The following is a 9912-nucleotide window of genomic DNA, read 5'->3' as shown; positions in this document are numbered from 1 at the left end:
GGGCATTTGAGTAATTGCTTCAGAGAAAAGGATTATCATGTGAAATTTCTGTACAAGTTCTATAAACTTTTTGAACGGACCATATGTTTTATATTTAGACAGACTTTGAGGGTATGGAATAGGTGACTTATATGGAGGTGGAGGAACATAAGGTTTCTCTTTTTCTTAGTTGCCTTTATCCTTAGGGTCTGGTCTAATTTTTTTCTCTGGTTCTCCTTCAGGGTTAATATCTATCATTCTCTATGGTTCCTTATTCTGTCACCTCAGTTCTCTTACTAATCGTCTGGCTATTCGCTCTAGGATCAACTAGATCATCCAATTCTAGCCCACTTCGCAGTGTTATAGCATTGGCATGTCTCTTTGGGTTCGATTGTGGTTAGCCATGAAAAACGCCAGTCAAAAATAGGTTCTTGTTGTTATTCCACTTGGGAGATATGTGCCTCTAGCATTTTGTTATGTGTGGCTAAAGCATCTACCTTATTTGCTAGTTGTTTAACTAGTTTGTTGGTGTGAATGTTCTGGTTCATAAAATCCTTGTTTTGTTGAGTCTGAAAGCGGCAAAAGTTTCCATCATTATTTCAAGATTAGACTTTTTGGATGCTTAAGGGGAAGTAGGTCAGCGTTTTGATAACCAGGGGGAGTAGTAGGTGCTTGGCTTGGAGAAAACAACACATTGTTGTTCTTATAGGAAAATTTAGGGTAATTCATCCTGTCAAGGTTGTAGGTATCAGAGTATGGGTCTCCTTGGGAAAAATTCAATTAGTCAGATGGAATTCCAGCCAATAACTAACATTCGAGAGTGGTGTCCCCGGGGGCTCCACATAACTCGCAACTAGGTGTTACAACAGTTATGGTAGCTGCTGGAGTTATGGTTAAACTCTCAATCTTTTGAGTAAGGGTGTCTACTTTAGCATTGACATTGTTTATGCCATTAACTTCATACATACCACCTCTTGTCTGGGATTTTTATATAGGAGTTCGCTCACCTCCCCAGTGGTAGTGATTTTGTTCCATGTTTTCTATTATTTGATAGGCGTCTTGGTAGGGTTTATCCATCAGGGCTCTTCCAGCTGCAGTGTTTAAGGTTAATTTAGTGTTGTACAGGAGACTATTGTAGAAGGTATGGATAATTAGCCACTGTTCAAGTCCATGATGTGGACAAAGTCTCATCATGTCCTTGTACCTTTCCCATGCTCTTAAAAGTGATTCTCCATCTTTCTGTTTAAATCCATTGATTTGGCTTCTTAGCGTAGTTGTTTTGCTAGGTGGGAAGTATCGTGCTAAGAACCGAAGAAGAGTATTAATATAAATTATTGGTGCCAATTAATTTTACCGAGTCCCGTCAGGACGACGATCCTCATATTCCGGACTCTGGGATATTAGCCGAACATATTTGGAACAAACAACATATTATTTACTAAATTATTAATTAAATTAGAAAACATTATATATATATATATAAATATATATATATATATATATATATATATATATATATATATATATATATATATATTATGAACTAATGGAGTCTTTAACCAGTACAACTTCAAGTAAAAGTTCTGGGAAAATTATGCTGGCAAGTTTGAATAGAGAACAAATTGAATACATCAACAGAACATCCAAAATCCTACTCTATTGTGCACTTATCACTCAATGTGGGCAATAAGTGCTTTTTCTGCTTAAAATATAAAACTCTAGAAGAACTCCTAATACTGAACAAGTGGCCTCATACTTATATAGTCAAAATTCAGTGGAAACTACTCCAAAATTGTGTAGTAGTTGGTTGAGGAAAATGCTCAAAATGGGAGAAAATTCAGGAAACAGAACGACTGGGTGCAATTGATTGACAATAACGGTCGTCAGCTGGATGCCGGTCCGTCTATCAGAAAGGCTGAGGAGGCTGACGAACGTTAGGCCTCCGACTGTTGGACCGTTAGGCACTCGAGGTTTGACTTTTCTGGCTTGTTGACTGGCTGTCCATGACAACATCATTTTTGTCCACTTTTCTTCCTGATATCGCCACACATGATATTCTTTACCTTTAGATTGAAAACTATCGGGTTGTTTCATGTAGATCTCTTCCTCCAAGTTACCATGAAGGAAACTCATTTTCACATCCATTTGCTCAACCTATAAATCAAGAGTGGCAGCCAAACTTAACATAACTCTAATTGATGACATCTTTACAGTAGGTGATAAAATATCATTAAAATCAACACCTTTTATTTGACAAAAACCTTTTAGCACTAATGTGACTTTATATCTTAGAGACTTAGAGTTTCTCTCATGTTTAACTCTATAAATCCATATGTTTTCCAAATCCTTTTTTTCCTTTAAGCAGTTTCACTAAATCATAAGTGTGATTATCATGCAATGATTTTATCTCATCATGCATTGCATCCATCCATTTTTAATTTTCATCACTTTCCAAGGCCTCTTGAAAGCACTTAGGTTCACCCTCATCAGTCAAGTTCACATACTCATTAGAATTATACCTTGTAGAAGGTTGTCTCTACCTGTTAGACCTCCTAAGTTGAACTTGAGATGAATGTGGAGCTTCACCAATATTCTCATCATGTGACATATCGCTTTCACCTTCACCATAATTAGTTGGAATATTTACCTCATCTCCAAGTTGTTGATCATCAACATAATCATATGGCTCACCATTGTGATCATCACCACCAATAGCATCCAGATTATGACTAGGTAAACAAATTGGATCAACATTAGAAAAACTAATATCTTTCTTTGGTGTAGCCTTATCTACCTTATCAATGTCTTCAATAGTTTGGTCTTCCATAAACACCACATCATGGCTTCAAATAAGCTTCTTCCATACATGATCATATAGCATGTAACCAAACTCATCTTGCACATAGTCGATGAAGATACATTGTTTAGACTTTGTATCCAACTTAGATCTTTCATCCTTCAAAATATGCATAAAAGGCTTACAACCAAAGAGTCTCAAATGATCATACTTGGCATTCTTTCCAAACCAAATTTTGTCTGGAACTTCACTGTTCAAAGCAACAACAGGAGTGACATTAAGAACATGCACTTTAGTGTAAAGTATATCGCCCTAATACTGATTATGCAACTTAGCTTAAGAGAGCATACACCTTACTCTCAGAATTAGTGTTCGATTCATCCTCTCTGCTAAACCATTCAAATATGGAGTTTTAGGAGGAGTCTTTTCATGTGTAATACCATGTTGCTTGCAATAGGAATCAAATGGTCCACAATACTCTCCATCATTGTCTGAACGAACACATTTCAGCTTCTCGCATGTCTGCCTCTCAATCAAAGCATGTAATTCTTTAAACTTTTCCAAAACTTTGTCTTTTGTCTTCAAGGCATAAACCTGTAGTTTCATAGAGAAATAATCAATAAAGGTAACAAAATAAAGTTCACAACTAAAATATTTTACCTTTGATGGACCACAAACATCAGAATGTATCAATTGAAGCAACTTTGACTTCCTTGAGGGATGGTGTCTCTTGAAAGATACTCTAGTTTGTTAATCGACCATGCAATGAGAACACTTCTCCAAATCTACATTCTTTAATCCAGGAAGAACATCTTTTTTGGCCAAAAAAGTAAGCCCCTTTTCACTAATTTGACTAAATCTTCGGTGCCATAAAGATGCTTCCATGTCGATAGCATTCACATTATCCCTAGCAACCAAAGCTTTTGTCCAATACAGTTTATAAAGATTTTTTCCCTCTAGCCAGAACCAAGTTAACTTTGTAGAGTTTCCACTTTCCAGAATCAAAGTGATTATCATAACCACAATCATCTAGCATATTCATAGAGATCAAATTAATGCGGACATATGGAGCATGGTAAACACCTTTAAGCAACAATTGCATTCTTATGTTGGTTTGCAAGCAAACATCACCAACATCAGTTACCTTAGATACACCATCATTTCCCAACTTCAACACTCCAAAATCACCAGAAATATAAGATGTGAATAAATCCTTCCTTGGTGTAACATGCAATCTAGCACCATTGCGAATTATCCATACGCTCTTATCTAATACGAGATTAACAGACTCATGATCATAGAGAATAAAAAGATCATCACTAGTAGCATTAGTGGCACGATCATCAGCATGATCTTCATGGTCTCTTTGTTTACACTTACCATTCTTGCCTTTGTTATCTCTTTTCTACTTATATAAATACTTTTGTACGTGTCCTATTTTGTGACAATAATAACACTCCAGATTCTTGTATCGCAGCTTGGACTTGCTTCTGATATTCCCTCTATCACCATTTGATTCCTTTTTATGACTTCTCCCCCTATTTTCAGTGACAGTACCCCGGGTTGAGATGAAGAAGCATGTGCCTTCCTTCTCATCTCCTTATTAAAAATACCATTTTTAGCCGTTTCTAAAGAAACAACAACTCTAAGAGAAGAACTTGTGATTGAAACCTAAAACGTCTCCCAAGACTCTATTAAATATATCAATAAAATAGTTCCAAAAGTCCATCATCAAATTTGATACTCATTCCTGACATCTAATCAAGGAGCCCTTGAAATTCACACAAGTGATCTGAAATAGAAGTCTCCTCCTTATACTTCAAACTTATGAAGCTATTCAACAAGAATAATTTATTATTCCCTGATTTAGAGGCATAAAAGGACTTTATCTTCTCCCACAAAGTTTTTGTATGTGTCTCATTATAAATATGATTATAAATATTATCTTCTACATATTATTGAATAAAACCACATACATTTTGATGTTCAAACTCGAATTCTTCATCAGACACAGAATTCGGCTTTGCGGAACTAAAAACCGATAAATGCAATATCTTCACAAATAGTAAGTCTTTCATCTTACCCTTCCATAAATGATAATTAGAACCATTCAATAATACCATCTTCATCTTTGTATTTGACTCCAATTATCGCGACTGGAAAAATTACAGAGTCGTCATCATCCTTTATTTGTTCCTAAGGAACAGGGAAATAATGATAAAACCTAATAACTAGGGGTGAGAGACTAAGGTTCGGGAGTCGTCTAAGTAATGGGAAGGTACTAGAGACCCCTCACCTCCATTGTACTCAATGAGGTCCTCCTCTAAGTTCTAGGTTAGTTATATTTGCCTAAGGATATTTACTTTATTACTATTATTGGTTAATTATTTATTTATTAACAAAAAAATGTTTTATTATTGAGAAAAAGATATTGATTAATTAATAAAAGAGGACCTAAAAAAGTTTTTGATTATTGTACTCGGGCTAGAGTTTACAACTCTATGCCTATGCACCATCACGTTAGATTAAGGATCAGAGCACCGTAGTTCTTGTAAAACAATGTTTGTTTATTTTGTTGTTTTTACCCCTTGAAAAGTTCTCACGCATCAGGGGCAGAGAAGTATTTGATTTAAGAAAAATGTCTCGATGCACGAGGACAGAGGATTTATAGTTTTAGGTGAATTTAGATTGATTTTATCCCAATGATTTATTGCAAAAATATAATTATTAATTTATTTAAGTAAATAAATTAATGACAATTTACATTTTAAGTATTAAATAATATATCCCCTGTCACTGATTTTATCTCTGATTAAATTAATTAACCTTGAAAGTATCTTTGAATTTAACCCCTTAATTATCCCAAGAATTATCCCAAAATTTCACTTAATTAACCCTAATTTCCTAAACATTAATCCCTAATCATCTATATTTATTTATTATTTTAATGATTAAAATATAAACAAATAATAAATTATAAAAAAAAACTAATTAGAATCGTAATTATCTTAATTAAATTAACTTAATCAGTAATTAATAAATAAAACTTAAAAATAAAACCTAATTACTAATTAATAAAATAAACAATAGAAAAAATGAAGAAGAAAAAACAGGGGGGTGTATTATCTAACTAAATAAGCAATTGGGCTAGAGTTAGGGGTGTAAACACCAAAGGAAGGAAACCCTTATGCTTCCTGAGGCCCAAGCGATAGGTCGGATCTATGGAGATGGAGACTTAACTGTTGACTCTTTCTGCTCCACATGATCAAGATCAAAGGGGTTTCATTGCGTGAAATCATAGCCACTGGTCATGCATACTAGTCAAACTAAACAAAACAGATAATTCAGATGGAGAGTCAAATAGGACCTAGGGTACGCGTGGATGTACACTGGCTAAACTGAGTCAGCAAAATGATTGAACCAAGGCCTTCCACATGGGTCTAACGTAGACGCGGATAAAGGGGGGTGGGGGTGGGGGGTGCAGGGGGTGGGGGGGGGGGGGTATATATGCATAAAGTCTTCAACCTTTCTCATTTTTCCATTTCTGCGCGCTCTCTCTCTCTCTCTCTCAATCCTCTATAAACCACCCCTTTCTCCACCTCAAACCACCTCCTAGATCACCACCTTCCACCGGGATCTTCATGTTCATCATGAACATGAAGAACACCCAACCCGGAAACTCATCCCCTGCCGTCCCCCTCCCTGAAACTGACATAAATCCCTAGAGCTCATCACATGAACCCTAACCCTAAGCCATACCCAGATTCTTCAAATCTTCATCATGTTCATCATGAACATGATGAATCTTCATCCTCAACCTCTGAACCCTAACCCTATAAACCCATAAACAACCTTAAACTCTTCCAAATCTTCTCAAACCTACCTTAAACTACATATTCATTCATTCTGAATCCGAATTCAACCTTTAAACATACAATCAACCAAACATATTCAAAACAAAAAATTCCTAAGCCTAATCTATGAACCCCAAACCCCATTAAAATCATACATAGATAACATCAACAATACATAGTGCAAGCAGATAAATTAAATAGCAAGATAAACACAAAAGGAGTCAAGGATGTTAACGGCCAGCCTACGATAGTGAGACTTCCCCCGACCACAAGGTAATAGTGTTCAATATTCTTCCTTTCTTCGCAGCAATTTCGAATCTCCTCCTTCTAACTTCTCTTTTATCTTTTGCTTGCGAGGTTAAACGGTGGCTAAGCTCAGATTGCTTAGGGTTTCAATATGAAAAGTCCTAAATAATCGAAATCCAATGGAGCTTTGAGTATGGGTTCGGAATTTGCAGCAACAAATGTTCTTAGGTTTTTTTTTCCTTTTTTCTCTTTTCATATGAAATTCCATGTATTTATAAATTATTTTGTAGAACTGTAATTTAATTAGATTGACTCATTTAGGAAAATTAGAATTTTGATTTGATTGTAGTTTGATTGTAAATTTGATTTCTTTTGAAAATAGAACCAGGGTTTGAAATGTAACAGACTATAATGATGTATCTGGCCCATTTTGTAATTGTGATTTGAATGTATATTGATTCAATAATGGAAAGTTTGGATTGAATTTGAAGTTTTGATGCTTTAGATTTGTTTTGATTCACCACTACGCAGAATTAAGGTTTTGGAATTTAGGGTTGCTAGGGAATTCTAAAGATGAACACATGTCGCACTTGACCCAGTTCAAGTGATGGATACTGGGTTTGACCCATTTGACATTTGGGTCATCCCTTTGACCTAACTGAATGGGGGGAGGATTGGGCCAGACCCAATCACATGTTCTAGCCCAATAATGAAACAATGTCAAATAAATAAATAAATGAAATAAAACATGATTCAAATAATAAGTCAATTACTTATTTAGTCCTATAAATCCACTAAAAATCAATTAACTTATTATTCTCCACATAATTATAAATTAAAACACTAATTAATTTTAATAACCCAATTTATTTTATTAATCCAATTAATTTAAATTACTAGTATTAATTCATATTTAATTAATCTAATTTAATTTTATTAACACCCCTTAATCTAACAACTTAAATTTATATTCTAAATAACCTTACTAATATCAAAATAAAACCGAATAAAATTCGGACAATTTTATTAATCAAATCTTCTTAACCTTAATGTCATTCCTAACCAAGACATAATTAATCCTAAATAAAAATCAAAAATCAGAAAATCCTCATTATTTGGAAAAAAATGTAGTTCTCTTTAGACTTTTTAGGTCATTGGGGTTGACCAGATAACTTATATGATTTATTGGACATGTTAGTATCAATTAAAAAAGAAAGGATAAATCGTCAAAATTTGAGGTACAACAACTGTCCATATTTAACCAAGTTCAAACTGAGATGACGATGGTGAGTCTTCATCCTCTCATGGTGGAGATAGTTAAATATAAAGAGACTCTAATTTTGACAACATAGTAAGTAGATCCTAAGAACGAGCAGAGATTAAACAATCCTTGATGTTTTGTTGGTATTCTAACCAACCTATGATAGAATCCCTTGATGTTTTGTTGGTATTCCCACCAACCTATGATAGAATCCCAGGTGATACTCCGTTGACTATTATTGAATTTTTATTATACCAGCTGAGTTAATGAGTAAGATTATAAGTGTTCAATTTTAATTGAAATCTTCTTTTGTTGCTAAAAGAAAATTAAAATATCAGTACTTACCATATTAAAAACACGAGTGTAATGACTTTTTTTTAAAGTGTGTTCTAGGTGTGCAAATTACGTCTCATTTAATTCCGAAATATTTCTTCTCTGTCGTGTTGGATCGTGCTTGGAAGAGCACCATTAATAACTATCACAAGCTTCATATTTATATTACTTTAAGCAACAAAATGTTGGTATATCAGTGATCCAAGCGGGGGGGCATACATTAGTATTGTTGAAGAAAAATAATACAATAAATGAATGGTGTGCCATGTACGTGGAAGTGAGATATCGATTTCAAATTTTTGTATGCTTTAATTAAAAGCAAACATGGAGTTTTACTAAAAAGATACCAGTAGTATTTCGTAGCCTTTGGAAAAATAAGATATAGATCGTGTTGTGTTTGTCTGACCAATAAATGACATCAACAACATATGAAATACTATAATTAAATCAAATATTATAAGAATAATAATGATAAAAAAATATGCAACAATAATACACAAAAAATATGGGTCAGTCTGGATCTGTACATAGATCCATGCCGAATGGTATGATATATTCTCTCACCTCACTCACCTCAATTGTGACCGGGGTAACAAAGTTGATGACTTTTCATTTGTTAGCAAATTATCACCCTTTGTTAAAAAAAGTTAACTTCAATTACTATTTTATTTATACAACAATTGTTTGGTTAAAGAATTATAAATGTTTAGTTAAATGATGGACTACATGGGTAAGAATAACACTCTAAGTTAGAGTCTCTAACGCACAAGTTAGTAAGAGAATAAAGAGTAAATGTGAGTTATGTTTCATAAGATACCTCGATTTTACGTGAGATGTCTTATATATGCGTGACGACTTTGGACGTCACTTGCTTCCTGATGTGAAATGCGAAAAAACGTATGATGATATTGTAGGTAGGAGTCCATGGCGTGGATTTGGAATGGGGCTTCAGAGTAGGATTACAATATATCTTCCACGCCTTGGTGGAGTGACTTAAAATTGATGACTATATTTTCTTCCCTTTAGGCATATGGCCGACCCAAAACAATTATCCTCAAGACTTGATGTGGCGGATCAATGGAATGTCTTTGAGAAAACTGGGACGTGCTTCTTATGTCAGGTTCGGTGCTTGGAGAAATGGAGAATATTTTGGAGCCAACACCAATGATCTTGGAAACAAACGCATTAAATTCTAGTGTTATCGTTGAGACGTCTCGCAAGATTATTCTTAGATATAGCCCTAGCTCCTTAGATTATGGCATGTTACTTCCCTCTGAGATGCTCAAGTGTACTTAAGTGTCGTTACAATCTCGAGGCCAATCCATTCGTTGTTTTTCATCTGCCCATTTACTTTTATTTTGGACCATTGTTTTTTCTGTCTCACCTCAATATATAAAGGTTGCTTCACTTTCCCAACCATGTTTCCACTCTTTGCGCAAACT

General features: G+C 34.5%; 1 non-coding gene across 1 annotated transcript; it reads left to right on the top strand.

Annotated features, from left to right (window-relative positions):
- Positions 1–1144: 1144 nt before the first annotated feature.
- On the top strand, positions 1145–1251 carry LOC127090083 (small nucleolar RNA R71). Its single transcript, XR_007791617.1, has one exon. It is a non-coding gene; the product is annotated as a small nucleolar RNA R71 (small nucleolar RNA).
- Positions 1252–9912: the final 8661 nt, after the last annotated feature.

Source organism: Lathyrus oleraceus, chromosome 5, assembly GCF_024323335.1.
Source record: "Lathyrus oleraceus cultivar Zhongwan6 chromosome 5, CAAS_Psat_ZW6_1.0, whole genome shotgun sequence".
NCBI lineage: Eukaryota > Viridiplantae > Streptophyta > Magnoliopsida > Fabales > Fabaceae > Lathyrus > Lathyrus oleraceus.
Note: the sequence above shows the minus strand (reverse complement) of the source record. Positions and strands in the feature narration are given on the sequence as shown.